The sequence below is a fragment of the Aulonocara stuartgranti genome (assembly GCF_965226115.1).
Source record: "Aulonocara stuartgranti genome assembly, chromosome: 1".
NCBI lineage: Eukaryota > Metazoa > Chordata > Actinopteri > Cichliformes > Cichlidae > Aulonocara > Aulonocara stuartgranti.
In genome coordinates this window covers 15,967,245-15,984,665 of record NC_138939.1, presented here as the reverse complement: position 1 = coordinate 15,984,665, position 17,421 = coordinate 15,967,245, and the positions used below count along the sequence as shown (strand labels likewise).

Below are 17,421 nucleotides of genomic sequence, written 5' to 3'. Positions count from 1 at the left end.
TGAACACACATGGCATATATTCAGATTTCATAGCCTCCATCCTCTCAGTGTTATCAGTCTCAGAAACATGATCATCCAGAAAAAAACCTACCACAACACATACACTCATATAGACTCATACATGCACAAAAATACTATATGAAGCTTTTTAAATCACATCCACTATGTGATCACATTGCTCGCTCAGTAAACTTCCTTGACATCAAACATTCACATATCAAACACTTGCAAATGTAAGACCTTGTAGAACCCTTAGACTTCCATCCATCCCATCACTAAATACATGGAGTGCAGAATTATTAGGCAAGTTGTATTTTTGAGGAATAATTTTATTATTGAACAACAACCATGTTCTCAATGACCCAAAAAACTCATTAACATCAAAGCTGAATGTTTTTGGAAGTAGTTTTTAGTTTGTTTTTAGTTTTAGCTATTTTAGGGGGATATCTGTGTGTGCAGGTGACTATTACTGTGCATAATTATTAGGCAACTTAACAAAAAACAAATATATACCCATTTCAATTATTTATTTTTACCAGTGAAACCAATATAACATCTCCACATTCACAAATATACATTTCTGACATTCAAAAACAAAACAAAAACAAATCAGCAACCAATATAGCCACCTTTCTTTGCAAGGACACTCAAAAGCCTGCCATCCATGAATTCTGTCAGTGTTTTGATCTGTTCACCATCAACATTGCGTGCAGCAGCAACCACAGCCTCCCAGACACTGTTCAGAGAGGTGTACTGTTTTCCCTCCTTGTAAATCTCACATTTGATGATGGACCACAGGTTCTCAATGGGGTTCAGATCAGGTGAACAAGGTGGCCATGTCATCAGTTTTTCTTCTTTTATACCCTTTCTTGCCAGCCACGCTGTGGAGTACTTGGATGCGTGTGATGGAGCATTGTCCTGCATGAAAATCATGTTTTTCTTGAAGGATGCAGACTTCTTCCTGTACCACTGCTTGAAGAAGGTGTCTTCCAGAAACTGGCAGTAGGACTGGGAGTTGAGCTTGACTCCATCCTCAACCCGAAAAGGCCCCACAAGCTCATCTTTGATGATACCAACCCAAACCAGTACTCCACCTCCACCTTGCTGGCGTCTGAGTCGGACTGGAGCTCTCTGCCCTTTACCAATCCAGCCACGGGCCCATCCATCTGGCCCATCAAGACTCACTCTCATTTCATCAGTCCATAAAACCTTAGAAAAACCAGTCTTGAGATATTTCTTGGCCCAGTCTTGACGTTTCAGCTTGTGTGTCTTGTTCAGTGGTGGTCGTCTTTCAGCCTTTCTTACATGTCTCTGAGTATTGCACACCTTGTGCTTTTGGGCACTCCAGTGATGTTGCAGCTCTGAAATATGGCCAAACTGGTGGCAAGTGGCATCTTGGCAGCTGCACGCTTGACTTTTCTCAGTTCATGGGCAGTTATTTGGCGCCTTGGTTTTTCCACACGCTTCTTGCGACCGTGTTGACTATTTTGAATGAAACGCTTGATTGTTCGATGATCACGCTTCAGAAGCTTTGCAATTTTGAGACTGCTGCATCCCTCTGCAAGATATCTCACTATTTTTGACTTTTCTGAGCCTGTCAAGTCCTTCTTTTGACCCATTTTGCCAAAGGAAAGGACATTGCCTAATAATTATGCACACCTGATATAGGGTGTTGATGTCATTAGACCACACCCCTTCTCATTACAGAGATGCACATCACCTAATATGCTTAATTGGTAGTAGGCTTTCGGGCCTATACAGCTTGGAGTAAGACAACATGCATGAAGAGGATGATGTGGACAAAATACTCATTTGCCTAATAATTCTGCACTCCCTGTAGATGGATACGAATAAATGTAGAACATATATTTTAACCCTATATAAACCTATATAGACACTTCTCACACTGTGTAATTTGTTAAGGAACAAAATGATGTGACATTGATCAGTGGAAACCTAAATCATCAACCCGTTGAGGAAAGGGTTCATAATCACAAAAAAGCCAAAATTAAGATGATTCAATTAGTCATGACTTAACTTTAGCACAGACACATGAACACACACAGTCCTCCAGTTAGAGTTATAGAAAAAATCTTTATACAATATAATTCATGCAATCCAAAGTTTGCAATTTCTATGTTACAATAGGTGTTTCAAACTTAAATATATACATGTACACATGAACATTATTTGCACAGATATATATACTAAAGAATTAAAATAGCTACCAGGCTAATTCAATATAATTCTATAATTCAATATAAGAAAAATATAGCTATTATAATTAAAGCTGTTTTCAAAATGTAAAAATCTAGGATCACTTAACAGAAGTAGTTGATGCTACTTAGAGTCACCAGGAAAGTAAATCAAACATGAAATAAGCTAAGTGAGGAATGCTAGCTGGAATACATTTATCAGAAAAACACATACTTGAGGCATGTGTTGTTCGCGGAAATAAAACAGCACACAACTTATGGTACAGAACATTATGGTACAGAACTCCTAATCCAGTCCTTGTTTACTCTTGAAGAATATACAAGGCACATGGAGATGTGTGGTGCTGAGTGTGTGTCTGTGTGACACACATGAAAGCCAGTAGTAACTGTCAGAGAGCAATGGCCATGTATTTAACTGCACATTACTAAGAATGCAGTCTTTCACACAAACACAGACATGCACACACTCCATTCCCTGTTCACTGGGTCATAATCCAGTCAACCAAATGTTAGCAAAATGTTTGTGAGGCTGTTCTTGTGTATTTTTGTCTTTTTCCATCAGGCTAATATCAGAACCTGCTCATTGAGTACATACCAGATGTTGTTGTATCTCTGAAGAAACAGAAAACACACAAATAAGTAAATACCTACACACAAGCCCAAATGGACAAGCTGGCAGGAACTGAGAAGCACACATACATGTGCGCTCACTAACTTCAAACCATCTGGAGTGTCCAGATTAATTTCAGATTGTTCTTCACTGTGTTTCCAACCCAGTTCACCTCTCCCCCTCAGCCGTATCTGTGTCTGTACCTTATTCTGTCTTCAGTTGTCTCTCTCTTTCTGTCTGCCATCTTTTCTGCTGCCAGATCCCCCTCTTGAGCAGATGGGATAAGAAGAATTCAGCGGATATGCACATCAACCCGGATACCATATTGTAAGCATCATACTTGGGGCATTTCAGTAAAAAGCACTTTGTTTATCCTCTTAGATAATGCAGAGTTGAGGACTCCCTCTTCAGTTTCCTAACTGAAGAGGGAAACTGACTGATTTCTACTGTTAGTAGTGTGTTCTTAGCTATGCTACCTATTTATATCAGGGAAGTAAAATCCCGTAATTTGTTTTTTCAGAAGCAACTTCTTGTGGCCCATCAGTGAGCAAACAACTGTAGCCTGCTTTCTAACAAACACTGTAATTCCAACAACTTTTTTTAAATTTAAAAGTAGCATAAAATGAGCTTTTGGTTATCAGAACTTGCCAATAATATAAAACAAAAAGGTTATACACATCGATTTCAATGTGCAAATGTGCTCTAATAACATAATAATAGATTGAAAAGATGGTATATTCTTCTAGTTCTAGTACCATGGACTTTACATAAAAGCTTGACACACCAACTCTAACATCACTGCTTCTGGACTCACATCTGGATTAGTATTGTGGCCAATCACCATTCTGGTTTTGCTGGAGAGGGAAGTTTAGCACTAAACAGTTTCATGTTTGTTCGTAGAAAGCAGAGGCACTGATTCCTATCAAATACTGTGATACTTTCATAGTATACAAACAAGTACTAGAATTTCATTCATCAAAATTAGAGTAAAAACGTGGCTCACAGTGTGTTAGTACATTAACTGCACAGCAAGCCATTTTATGTATCAAATTTTTGCATTAAATTATGCTCTGTCTTATATATATCTATACATATGCTTGAAATAAATGATCAATCAATCAATCAACATGCACCAGAAGTCACCGACCTTATATATCCAATGAAAATTGACTTCATTGACTTCAACTAGCTGAGGTGAGACCTAGCTGACAGACACAGGCTAATCAGCACCCACTCTTCACTTAAATCGTCTACATTTCTAGTAATGCATAACTTTAAGCATCATTAGAATGGTAAGCTGAACTGCTGTTGTGAAGCAAAAAGCTAGTAGATATAGACCCTGAGTTTGCTATTCGCTAAGTATGACAGAATAAAAAAAAGAGATAGATCTGTGTGTGTGTGTGTGTGTGTGTGTGTGTGTGTGTGTGTGTGTGTGTGTGTGTGTGTGTGTGACAATTTCTGTGTGTGTCTATAAGTAGCGAGTGAAATAACCACTTCAGACACAGGCGGATAAAAATGTGGTGCCGTTTGCACACTGTGTAATCAGGTGCTGACGTGAATGCAAATGCTAATATGCACACTGCCAGTCTGTTTCTACACAGGGCTAAGTCTTAGATGTACATTTTGTTTGCTTTAGATCCCACAGATTTGAGGATTTTACATGGTATTTGTGAGGCTTTTAATTATTATGCAAGAAAGCCTGCACAGCAATACTGCTGTGAGATACCACCGGTGAAAAAAAAAAGAATGCTTGATGCTTTTCTTATTTGTAACAGGCATTCACAGGAACTGCATGACAAATGTCAGCAGGAAAGCCACAGCAACTTGATGCTTTTCCACTTGTACAATAGTTTTTTGCAATGCGGAAAATGAATTATTTCTTAATCACATCCGCCCTCCATACCCAAACAAAATCTGCTTTGTTTGATAATGGTTTGACTGTGCAATGAAAAAATCTACATAGCAATCTGACAGACTGTTAAATTTTAGGTGCTGAGAAGCAGCAGAGAGGTGGAGAGCTGTAGTGAACTTGACCACAAGGTCCCTGGCTCATAAATCAAATGCTGGCCTCTTCTTTCCACAGCGTGCTGGGCCACAAATCAAATGCATCTTTCTAAGTTACGCTGTGTAGAACTATTGACTGCAGTGATTCAATACCAGCTATGAAAAAGTAGAGAGGAGAGGAGAGGAATCTGTTGTCTGTTTTCCTGGTATCCTCTTTTCCTTTCCCTCGTTGCCTCTTCCCCCTCACTCTTCTCATGTACCACCCCCTCCCTCTTTTTCATTATCTCTGTGTCAGAATCATTGTGTCTCTCCCACATTATGTTTGTCTCTCTGCAACCCTCCATCTCTCTCCATCTCCTCTTTCTATATCTTCCTCTCTTAAACCTTCTGTCCATTCTTGCTCTCTTTATTACACCGGTGTTATCACCATGCCTGTACCTCTCTCCATGCATCTCTGTCTACCTCGTGGTCTTCCTCCCTGCAGCTCAATTCCTCTATCTCTTCCCCCAGCTCTGTCATCATTACCCCCATCCTTTTTCCTCTTTCTGCCTCTATCCTGCTCTCTCATCCCTTCATCCAATCTGCTCTCTGTACATCACTCGTTCACCACAATTATCTTTGTATTAGCATCATCTCATCTTTCCCTAAGCGTCATTACGTTTCTTTCTCATTTCCTCAGTATTATTATCGCTACGTCACTTTGTCTCTCTCCTGGTATCATTATATCTATCTTCTGTGTTTCCTCTCTTATCCTGCTAGAGTGTTAGGTTGTTTTCATTCCACCCACTCACCTGCTATATTTATCACACAAAGAACAAATACCACAACCTCTCTCTGTCTGTCTTTCTCTCTATCACGGTCTTTGTCAGCCCCCCTGTCAAACTATTTAAGTAAGTGGGGCTGCAGATAGATTCAGGCATTCAGGGCATTTAGCTGGTGCTCACTGGGGATAAAAGCAGGTCTCTGGAAAATAGTATGAAAGTCCATCTGTGCAGTTAACTATGCTAAAAACTGTTTTGGAAAATACGTTCTCCTGTGCTCCTGTGTAGGCAGTTACTTCTAACACTTGTTCTCTAGTCTGAATCCTTTTACAGCCATCATTAAGTTCACTTTACTAAGAGTAAGCACACATATTTTTAATTAGAATTACATTTATTTTAATGAGGGTGTGCAGAAAAGTGATGATTTTGAAAGCAGATAGTCTTTTGCCCAAAATTTCAACTCGGTGATTTTACTTTTTGAGGCCAAGATCATGTTGTGCAATATTTGCTTTTGCCACAAAAATCATTCAAGTGCAAACTGACAAACTAATAAACACTGAACAAACAGAATAGAAACCTTTTGTCAATTAAATCAAAGGGGCGATATGTCAAATTCAATATTAATATACTCAATGTTAACCAAATGTGCAAAGACAATAAGAAGAGGGCAGCTAAACAAATGCAAGGTAAGGGAGAGCACATGCTCTAATACCAGTCACCATAACAACCAATGGATATTGAAAGACATGTATCATGCTCCATATGACACTCACGCTCACACACAAATGGAAAAACACACAGAGTCACACAGGAAGAATCAAGGCTACATCCAGAGTAAATCCCAAACATTGTCAGCAAGGAATAGGGGTTGCTGTCTGAAGATAGCAGAGATAGATAGGATTAATGGCGTGTGTGTGTGTGTGTGTGTGTGTGTGTGTGTGTGTGTGTGTGTGTGTGTGTGTGTGTGTGTGTGTGTGTGTCAGACGCACGATCAAGGATAGAGCAGACTGAAATAACGATAAAGGGGGAAAAGGAGATCATGGCAGAGAAATGCACACGATGTGTTTCTATGTACATTGTGGGAAAAAAAAAAAAAAATTATATATATATATATATATATATATATATATATATATATATATATATATATATATATATATATATATATATATATATATATATATAATTCTCACTTTCAAAAGCCAACCATCTGAATTTCTGAGGAAAACCAAGTGTCTGCATATGCAATCAATCATCTTTTAACCTACAGCTCAATAATTATGATCTGATTAAAGTGAATGAAAATGAATCACAGGATTAAAATCTAGCTGAAGCTACACAACCAAACACAAACTTCAAACTAAAAATCATTTGAAAGTACATCACTGGTCTTACTACCACTCTTTCTCCATCTGTGAAAACTGTAAAGTAGATCTGATTCATCATCGAAAATGTTTAGAAACCAGGTTATTAATTTTTCAGTATTAGTGTGCCTGCAGACATGGTTGTTCATAAGAACCAGTGGAAATTCTGTCAATCCATTATTTGTATTTGCTTCAAAAGTCTCAGTAGAGCAGCCCATACTTATTTGTTTGGGGTTTGGGGAGCTGATGTCAGTCCAGTCACGCCAAAGCACGAGGGGCATTTTTATGAAGTGTTGGCAAATGCAGTGCGGAAATGTGCCACAATAACAGCTCATTACCGAAGACAAGAAATAAAAGAGTTGTGCAGATTGTCTTTTTATGTTCAAATAATTTCAATCACATGACTGGCTCTCATATCAAAGTAAAAAAGGTGACTGAGATGTTACTGTATCTTTGTACTCCACACAGGGACCTGAAGTCAAAATGGACTGACTAAAAAAAGAACAAGACTAGAACACGACTGTTCGGTCCTTAGTGTGACTGTTTTGTTTGGTACATTTTGAAACTCACAGTACAGATATTTTTAAACTCTCTCGTTTTACCTGAGTTTGCCTTAGTCAGACAGGGTGCATTGTGACAAAGTATATGATCCATAAAAGCTGTTTTGAGCTTAAAAGAGGGAGGTAAGGAAACAACTCCGCACCCTATGGCAAGGTAGAAGAGTTTTGCCCACAACCTAGAAGCGTCATCATAGACCTGTGGGTACAAATGAAGCAGCTGTTATGGATTCATGCAACATCATGTGTCACATCAATTAAACTGGTTCTTTAAATCTGCAATAGGTGATTTGTTGGAAACTTAATGGCAGTGGAAACAAAGCCTAAAATCTATACTTTATCAATGTGAGAAAATTTAAATTCCAATGTTTGCTTAGTTTGGCACTATTTTCTAAGCAAAAGTGTACCTCCATGAAGTTTTTATGTAAGAGGGTCAGTCACAAAAATCTGAGTACTTTCTTCTTTCTTTTATATGGTGTCAGTTATTGCTGTACAGAGGAGGCATCACAGAGCTTTAAGAGTGCATGCTGGGAGAGTGAGACGTTTCTCCACTTGTGTCAGTTTATTTTGAATGACAGATGAAGTTGTGATAAAAACGTACAGATCACTAAGCCAACTAATTCTAAACTTGCTCTGTGGGAAATTGTGGTTTCAGTGGGAGGAATTTCACAGCCTGCGCAATGGGTTTCAAAGAGAAATGGCTGAAGAAAGGAGAAAGCAGAGGGATGATGGCCCTGCACTGAAAATACTGTTGTTGTCTTTTTTTCATTGTTAAATTAAATTAAAATTAACAATGAAACATTAAACTGAATTTTCCATTTTAATGGAAATCATTTCAGCACCATGGACAGTGCATGTGGCTGTCATAGCAATCTCATAGCTGTGCTCTGACATGCACTTTGACATGACATGTGAAATATGGATCACAGGTACAGGAAATCTGCATTTTTATTTTTATTTTTTACTAAAAAAATCCACAATAGAAAAATTGTAGTGGTACTGTTAACGCCAACAGTTGGAGAAAAATGGAAATAAACCTTTGTCAGTCAGGTATTTCCTATCTGTGTCTTGTTGCATTGAGTTGATTGGCCACAGTTTGACCATGTGAGTGGCTGAAAGATCGTTACATTAAAGAGCAGTTGAGGGAGTAACTAACAAAGAACCCATGCGCACACATACACAAAGTTTATTTTGTGGCAGGAGAAAGAAGAAAGAAATCAGCACCTTGCATAACTAATGTCAATCCAAAGTAAAGTTGCGTGTGTAAAAGTAACATTCCTTTAGTTTAACTTTTAGTTTTTCTTCCAGCACCATGTAGGAGTGCATCAGCCAATGAAGGAAACATGCAAATATACACAGAGCCATCTTACTAGAATAGATGTGACAATGGAAATCGCTGATGCCCCCCTAGCATGCGCTGTGTCTAAAAAAAGAGGCAGTATGCTCAGTTTTTCGCTTACTTTGGAGATGGGCTAAAACAACAACAACAGAAACAAAATGTATGAATTTCTTTGTATTCTTGAAAAGTAACCCCAGAAATATGATATACCCCCACAAGCCAGAGTCAGCACACAAGAAACCACACACAGATTTTCCATCAGAAACATGCATAGGATCTAAGGTCAAAGCTAGCTGGAAACATTTTAAATCAACAAACTCAGCAACCTCCTGAATGTGTGTTAGAGCTCAGCAAAGCAAATTGGGTGCTGAAAGCAAGCTATGTAAGCAATCCTATATGTGTTTTGTCTATAAGTGTGTTTTTGAGTCTGCATGTATGAGGCGATATGGCCTTGGGTGTATTGGAGCGTGTTGGTATGTAGTAAATAGTGCTATTATGCTGAGATATTATAATATAAACTGAAACTAGCGATCAAGAGTGGGTCACTCTGTCACTGATGAAAAAAACAGAAGCCTGGCACCTCAAAGTCCCACATCTGCATTTGTTTTTGTCTTTCGCTTACTCTCGTTCTCTGTAATTTTATCCCTTTCTAAGTATTATCTTTCTCCCTGACACTGGAAATCAATTGCTTGTTTCATCTGACAATAATGCTGTTTTTACTGCAAACAAAAAACCCCAAAAACAAATGAAAGTGGTCCTGCGGCCATTGAAAGTGAACAGTGGTTTTCTATTCTCTAAATAAAAGCATCACCAATTGTTTTCCCCCTCTATGATCCATCACAAGTAGCAGCTTTAGTCTTTAAAGACAGCTTTATTGTTGTTGTCCCAGTCTCTGTTTCTGAGTTTGTTTTGGTGGTTTTTTATTAAAATGCAGTGTTTATTGTTGCTAACTGATAACAACCATCTATCAGTAAGGAAAAAGACCTTGGGATACACGCTAATGTTGCGATCGTGCTTTATTTTATAGTTTATGAATACTTAGTAAGCGATTGCTCTCCAGGTTTTCTGAACACCTTTCATATCCATATGCACATCTCAGCATAGTGTGCAGTTTAAAAACTTTAAAAAATTGAGGAAACTGGACAAGTGGAGGAGAAAAGAAGAATGTGTCATGGTGTTGAGCTGCCAGGCAGTGGTGTTGGAGATCTTGGCAAATTATAAACACAGAAAAGTACCATCAGATTTTCATCCGCCATGCAGTACGATCAGGAAAATGTCTGATCAGCATCTGCCAATGCAGTAAAAGCATACCCGGATAGACGAACACACAGTCATGGATTGGCCTCCCCAGATCCCAGACCCACCATTAAAGAATCATCTTGACAGAGAGCAGAACAAACGGCAACAGCATTCAAAGAAGAGCTTTGAATATCCTTCAAGATGCCTGGAAAACTATTCCTGAAGACTACTTAAAGAATTTACAAAGAGAATTACGGTTGTTTTGTAGAATAAAGATGGTCATACCCAATACTTATATACTGTTTTTCCCTACATGTTTGAATGTTTCAACAAATCACTGTGCTTGTTTCCCATTTTCCAAGCAAAACATACAGAAACGAGGCATGGCTCAAACTTTCGCTTAGTAAATCTGAACCCTTATACCTACTGTTCCTTCATGCTTTCACTGTGTGAGCCAGGTTTTGATCTTAGCCAATAGTTTTTGTTGATTTAACTAAAAAAAAATGCACGGTGATTAAAATAAACATTACAAACACGTGCACGAGTAAACAGATAACTACATTAAAAGACACATTTTCTTTTCACACATTAACCTGTATGCAGTTTTGTTTGTCATTTCTTCCTATTTAGGTGCAGGTGTATGTATCATTGGGATAGACCTGCACACACACACACACACACACACACACACACACACACACACACACACACACACACACACACACACACACAGAGAGAGAAATGGAAACCCAAATTATACCTTCATAAAGGAATCAAAGCCTCCCCTGTCCAGGTGTGTCCCTTATAATTTTATGTTAATTTCCATTAGAAACTCTTCCTGCTGTGAAAATTATCCACTTATCTTCCTCCTTTCTCTTTCGCTCTCATGTCTCTCAAACAACCTTCATTTATCACTATGCTCTTTTCACACTATAATTTAATTTAATTTATTTAGGTATCTTTTGAGCGTTGAAACAACGACTGTTGTAGCAGGAAGACCTAAAAATGGAAGCTAGTTTAAACTTCATTTTAAAAAGTTGGTGTGAAATATCCTCTTATTTCATTTATTCTGCGGATTCTGAAAGTCACATGATCAGTCTTTGCATTTGCATCTACTTTCAATAAATATAAATCTTATTTAGTGGTTTCTAGGTGTGTGCATTTATAGGACCGCATGAAATGTTTACTTCAAACCTGGAGTTTATTAAAGTATTTTCAGCACAATTTCACTCCCAACTCTTTACACGCTGACGCTTGGTCAGGACCTCTTTTCAAATTTTAACACACCTGGCAGCCTTTTAGTATCATTTCCTAGATGCAGGGTCCAGAAAACCATTTTGTGAGATGAGGAAGAATAACAACCAACAAAAGCCCGCATAAAGAGGCAGGTGGGGTAGCAGGTGGAGCGGCGAGCGGCATAATCACACTTTCAGCCAGAAAACAGGAGTTTGGGCTCTTTCTTGGAATTTTTTTTACACTTTTATTTACTTTTGTTTTAGTGTTCATTGCATTGTAACAAGATGATCAATGTAATTGACTTCATCTGTCAGTGGTTTTAATGTTGTGATTGATCGCTGTATTGTTCACCTTGAATTCCATACCGTGCAACATCAAATCTTAAAGAATTTTCTTGTAATCACCCCCTGTTAACTCATTCATTCATTCAAATGTTTAAATAAGATGCATCAATTGTAAAGTGCTTGATTCTTAAAGGTAGAAAGGCACTTTGTAAGGGCAGTCCATTTACCAATCAATATTTTAGCTGGCAGTCTGACATTAGTCTGTGAAATCACACAGCCTTCATTCACACACTGACACAGCCTGTGTCAGTGTGTGGGTTCTACTTTGTTTAGCCTGTCCCTACCAAGCAGCTAATGCTAACCAGCTGCCTGAGTATCATGCTAGCATCTTGCTAACGCTGCAGACAAATTGATACACAAACTGTCTGTGCACAAAGTGATCATTAAAGTGTATATAATGTAATTAGATGAAGCACCCCATAGTGCAGGCATAGCTTTATTTAAAAAAAACAAATGTGTTTATTGACGAAGTCTTTGATTCTCTTTTGCTTATTTCTAAATAAAGATAGACTGTCATATTTTGTCATTTTGCTTTTGCTCAGGAACAGACCTCAAAAATTAATATGCGTTAGAATAATTCTACAGAAATGTAAGTTCACAGAACTGAACTTACATCTACTAAAACAGAGATTCAAATTAAATCAGTTTTTGATAAAATGAGGTAACTAATATAAAAATCTAACAAATACAAACCATCATCTTTCCTACTGAAGAACTTCGAAATAAAAATGCAAATAACAAATAATACATAATAAATATATCAAAAAATATATGCTATGGCTTGTTGGCAATAATTGTTTAGTTACAATATTACAACATTGCCTTTTGTCACTCAAGTGTTCATCAAGTAGTGAAAAACAGCAGCTAACACTTTAGGAGGTCATCAAGTATACAGGTCATATACTATGGGTACATAATTACTTAAAAATACTACTTCATTTAAATGCACAATAAAATTAAAATTGGTCTGGCACCAGATTATGGGGTTGTTACAGCTGGAGCTTTATTTTGCTTTATTTATACCAGATCAGCAGGGAATTAAGAAGTAAAAACCTCCAAATGTAAACATAATTAGACTGTTCTTACAATAGGTGCCATTCAGTCTGCACCATTGTTGATAGAAGTGTTTAGGCCCAAAGCATTTTTCATTTAAATTGATGACTCATAGTATACACTCCATGTTTTAGGAAAAAAATAATTTGGTAAAGTGTATGTCTTTAACCCTGAGCTTTTACGGTCACAGCATTATACTTCTGAAATGATGACCAGGTTTAAACAATTTAGTTGCAAAAAATGTAACTTCCATTCTCCAATGAAATTAATTGGAGCTTGTGAATTCTAGTATTTGTGTATAGGCCTTCCTTCTTTTTTTTTTCCTTGTGTACTTCTCTTGAAAGTTTATTGGTACCTGTGGATTTTTGTATCCTTGTTTAAGAAACAGGATTAGACAAAATGTGAGGGGGATCAAAACAGACAGAAAGACCAATTTGTGCAATAATTATTATGTGCATAAAGAGCTAAAATGCATGCACCTTCACACACATGCATACACGCAGTAGAAAAGCTGCTTTTCATTGGATATGATTTCAGTAAGGTGTGTTAGCTAGCGAACTGACCACAACACTGAGCACGGATCCCTTGAGAAATAAGACGGGAAAATATGCACAAGTTTAAAGGAAGAAAAACTAACACAAAACTCTTAAGCCAGACACAGAAACAAAAAAGATATACTATGGAGGAGAAAGGCAGAAATGAATACATGCTGCGAGGGGTAAAGAGGTAAAGAGTGCAAATGCAGCTCTTTGCATTCATACGTTTTCCCTTGGGGCCCTAATACTCTATATGCTGCAGTACGCTTTGTTATTCATCTGTGGGGACATTGACGTTTCACATGAGTTGGCAGGTTGTGTGTGCAAAAGAGAGAGCGAGAGAGACAGACACACACATACACAAATAGAGGAAATGAAATTGGAAGTGTATAAGTTTAAATGAAGATGGCAAGATGCGTGAAAAGGGAAAGTGGAGTTAAGACTGCAAGAGGGGAAAACAACCAGCGGAGAGGAATGAAGGCACAAACATGTTGTCATTGTAATACACATTGGAGAGATAGAAAGGAACTGAAGCTCAGGAAGACTCTAGAAAAGGTAATGTAATAAAGATTTTCTTAAGTTATTGCCATATCCATAATGATGCTTGATTTCCTAGTTGACTGCAACCTATCCTTAACAGTAAACATTATGTAAGCCAAAATAATTTTCCAAAGAATTTAAAAGCCTGTTCTTTCTCAATCAGCTTCTTGCACACACACATACATAAAATTGAATTTCAACCCTTTACTGCTTATGCGTATAAGTTGTGTTATGGTTTTCCTGTCCACAAGCATGCTAGGGTCTGCTTGATTCAGAGGCATGTAGTTTCATCATCATACATTCTGTAGCTCTGTGCAAACATCTTTGTGCCTGACAGTGTTTCGTGACCATGCGGACTACTCCACCGAGACACTACACTACCATGCACAAACTGTGCACGTGCCCTTCAAGTGGACTTAAAAGAACCAAAACAGGAGCAACTTCTCATCATGTTTGTCTGCAGATATCTCTGTAAACAAGAATAAACCTGCCTTTGGGTTATGGTGTGGCTGGAGCTTATCCCACCTGACAAAGGGCAAAAGGCAAGAAAAGTCCACTGTCCATCATAGGGTTAACACAGACGAATAGAAAAACCACAAACTCTCACACTGAGCCCATCGGCCAATTTAGATTCACCAGTTACTATAACAGCAGGAGGAACTGTGGGAGGAAGCTAGAGTACCCACTTGAGAATTCATTCAAACACAGGTAGACAAGCCAGCCTAGCCTACTGGGAGATCTGAACCCAGAACACCATTGGTGCACCACCTCCCCATATTAAAACAATCTTCCTCTTTTTCTTTTTTTACATAAAATTTTTAATATCTGTATTTTATTGTCTTTGTTCGCACTAATCTGAAGTAGGGAGAGGTCAATTTAGAAAAGGTGAGAATGCAAATGTGATTTAAAAACAATGTTTTGTTGTTTGACTTTTTAACCTAGTATTGGGTTTCAATCCACTGCTGATAAAACACATTCACTTATTTTTAGACTGGCAAACTTTTTAGATTGATTTTTGATTTATTCACAACAAGTAATGAACATTCAGTATTGCTGAATTTGCTCACAGTAATGAATTTATGCTACTTAAAAATCCCAAAGCTGTGACAAATTTCCTATCATAGCCAAATGTAGACCAGCATATTGGCAAAATGTGTCACATATAAGATATTTGCAGACATAATGTCACGCTGGAGCAGTTTACTCACAGCAATCTTGCACTGATGCAAGCGGTTTATTTGCTTGCTGCAAGTGGATAATTTCCTGCCTGCATGAGCTCAATAATGGTGTAGCTTGCAGTGACACTGCTATGCCAACATTAGGGAAAGAGCAGACCAGAGAAGGATGTCAACACAAATTAGTTGGGTCAATGCTGGTTCAATAAATAAATAAAGTCTCAATGGGGTTTTTTTTTTTAATCTTAAAACATTTATAGGTTTTTTTCTTTTCTTTTTTTTTCTGTGAAATGTAAAAACACCAAGAATGTTTTTTTTTTTCAGTATTTGTCAGCTAAAATTGCTCATTATGTATGAGGGGCTTCCCAGCTCCTCTGATTAAATTCTGCATCTTTCTGAAGGCTGCATAACAGGTATCCATCTGCAGCCTATAATTTGAATATGCATATTTTCAAAGCAGCTAACACAGTCCTCATCCCTGAAGAAAACCTGCTGAACCCACATCAAAACTATTATTCACTTGTTGCATATTTGGAATAGTGTGAATTTGTGCTTTCAAATCAGTTTGTGCACTACCTCTGGACTCTTACAAAAATACCAGAGTAGGGTGAGAGTACACTGCTGCTAAAAGGGATTAAAGGAGCTGATCTGATTTTTCAAGATTGATACCTATAATTTATGCCTCCTAATCCAGCTTCTAGCATCGGCACTGCAGGTGCATCACCAGGAGCCCTGCTGCCACTGGACATTAAATTACCCCAAAATCTGTCAGTCATGACCAAGTACGCTACTGCAATGAATCCGACTAGCAGAAACAGGCCCTTCTGAGGAAGTAGAAGGGGAGGTTGAAAGAAAACGAGTGAGTGAGAAATGGAATGAAAGTGGAACATGGAAAGAGAAGTGGGAGAGGCTGTTGTTTAGTTTCAAAGGGGGAAGGGAAAAAGGGAGAAACGGATAGAACACAAAGAGTGAAACCCCCTTTCCCATCTCTCAGTAAGAAATGAAAACTTGTGTCGTTACCAGGGAGGGTGCTTTTATTCTGGTGTTTCTATAGCAACAGTTTCTATGTGCCCATTTTACCGACCTGAACAGTTATTCTTATGCAATGTGTGTGCATGTGTGTGTGTGTGTGTGTGTGTGTGTGTGGGGGGGGGGGGGGGGGGGGGGGGGGGTGATAAAACTGAAATGGCAGAAACAATGTAATTATTAGCATCATGCAGAGACAATTGTACATTTTTAACTGATCATACTGCTTGCATACAACACAAAACATCCACACACGCACACACTGGTGCATGCAACAACTTTAAGATAAGGTGACATCTTCACTTCATGAGGGCTTCCTCAGAAACATGAGGATTAAAGGGAATTAAACAGGTAGGCCAAAACAAACAAACAAACAAATTAATAAATGAAGGTTCAAAAATACTGATGCACTTCTGTATTTTTCTGTGCATATGTTAGTGTCCTCCAGTCTCTATTACTCTGTCTTCCAATCCACGCCGCTTTGTCTTTTCCATGTCCTGATCCCTGTAGCTTTGCATGTCTTTGTTTGTGTGTAGCTATATATCCTGTATGATCACATCACATTGTCATTTTCAGGAAAACAGATTGAGACAGAGAGGCATTTCCGAGAACCTGGGACATCCTTCTTCTATCGTGTGCAAGTTAGTGTGTGTGCGTCTCTAAAAGCCCACAGTTCTTTAACAAACTACGTCATATTTACACACATACAAACAGGATCATTAAACTCAGCGGATGCTGCTTTTTGCCTTCAGCACTTCCCATGACAACAAAATCCCATCAATATTCTCACCTAACCTTTTCTTGCTGCAGTAATCACCGATTAAGAGTGTGTTAGAAAGACATAAAAAAGGCCGTGCAGGGAGACTGAGTGAGAATGATGTGGTGAAAGAGTGATAAAGGGAGGAGAAGTAAATATAAATATATGTGGTATATATAAAGTGTATGAGAGGAGGGAAGGAGAAAAAACAAGGACACATACACTTATTCACAGGTCAAATGCATCGTGCCTACTCAGCATGAGTCGTTCTACATGACAGGCTATTGTAATTTGCCTATTATGGTGATGGTAATCATATTACTATGAATGGGTTCCTATTGAGATTAAACAGAATACATTTTTGAACTGCTACAATGTTGAAGAGTTCAGGAGACACACACTACTGCTTTGACATTATATTTGAACTACCGTAAAAAAAAAAGAAAAAACGCTGCAAACTTGCAAAACCAACATCTGGGCTCACACAATGATTGCATCAAAAGAGAAAGAATTAAGTAAAAGCAGCTTGCTTCAGGCTTCCTCGTGATTTTGGTCCCCGAGCTGTCTGACTCCCAAGGAGCCTGACATCCAGTCACCATTCCCACCCTCAGAACTATGTATGAATCTTTCTCGTTCCCTCTTTCATTTACATTCTCCTTCAACG

General features: G+C 38.2%; 1 protein-coding gene across 1 annotated transcript in view; it reads right to left on the bottom strand.

Annotated features, from left to right (window-relative positions):
- LOC309707078 (CUB and sushi domain-containing protein 1-like) overlaps positions 1-17,421 on the bottom strand; it is a 451,615-nt gene that overhangs the window by 336,368 nt on the left and 97,826 nt on the right. The gene's annotated exons all lie outside the window — the stretch shown is intronic.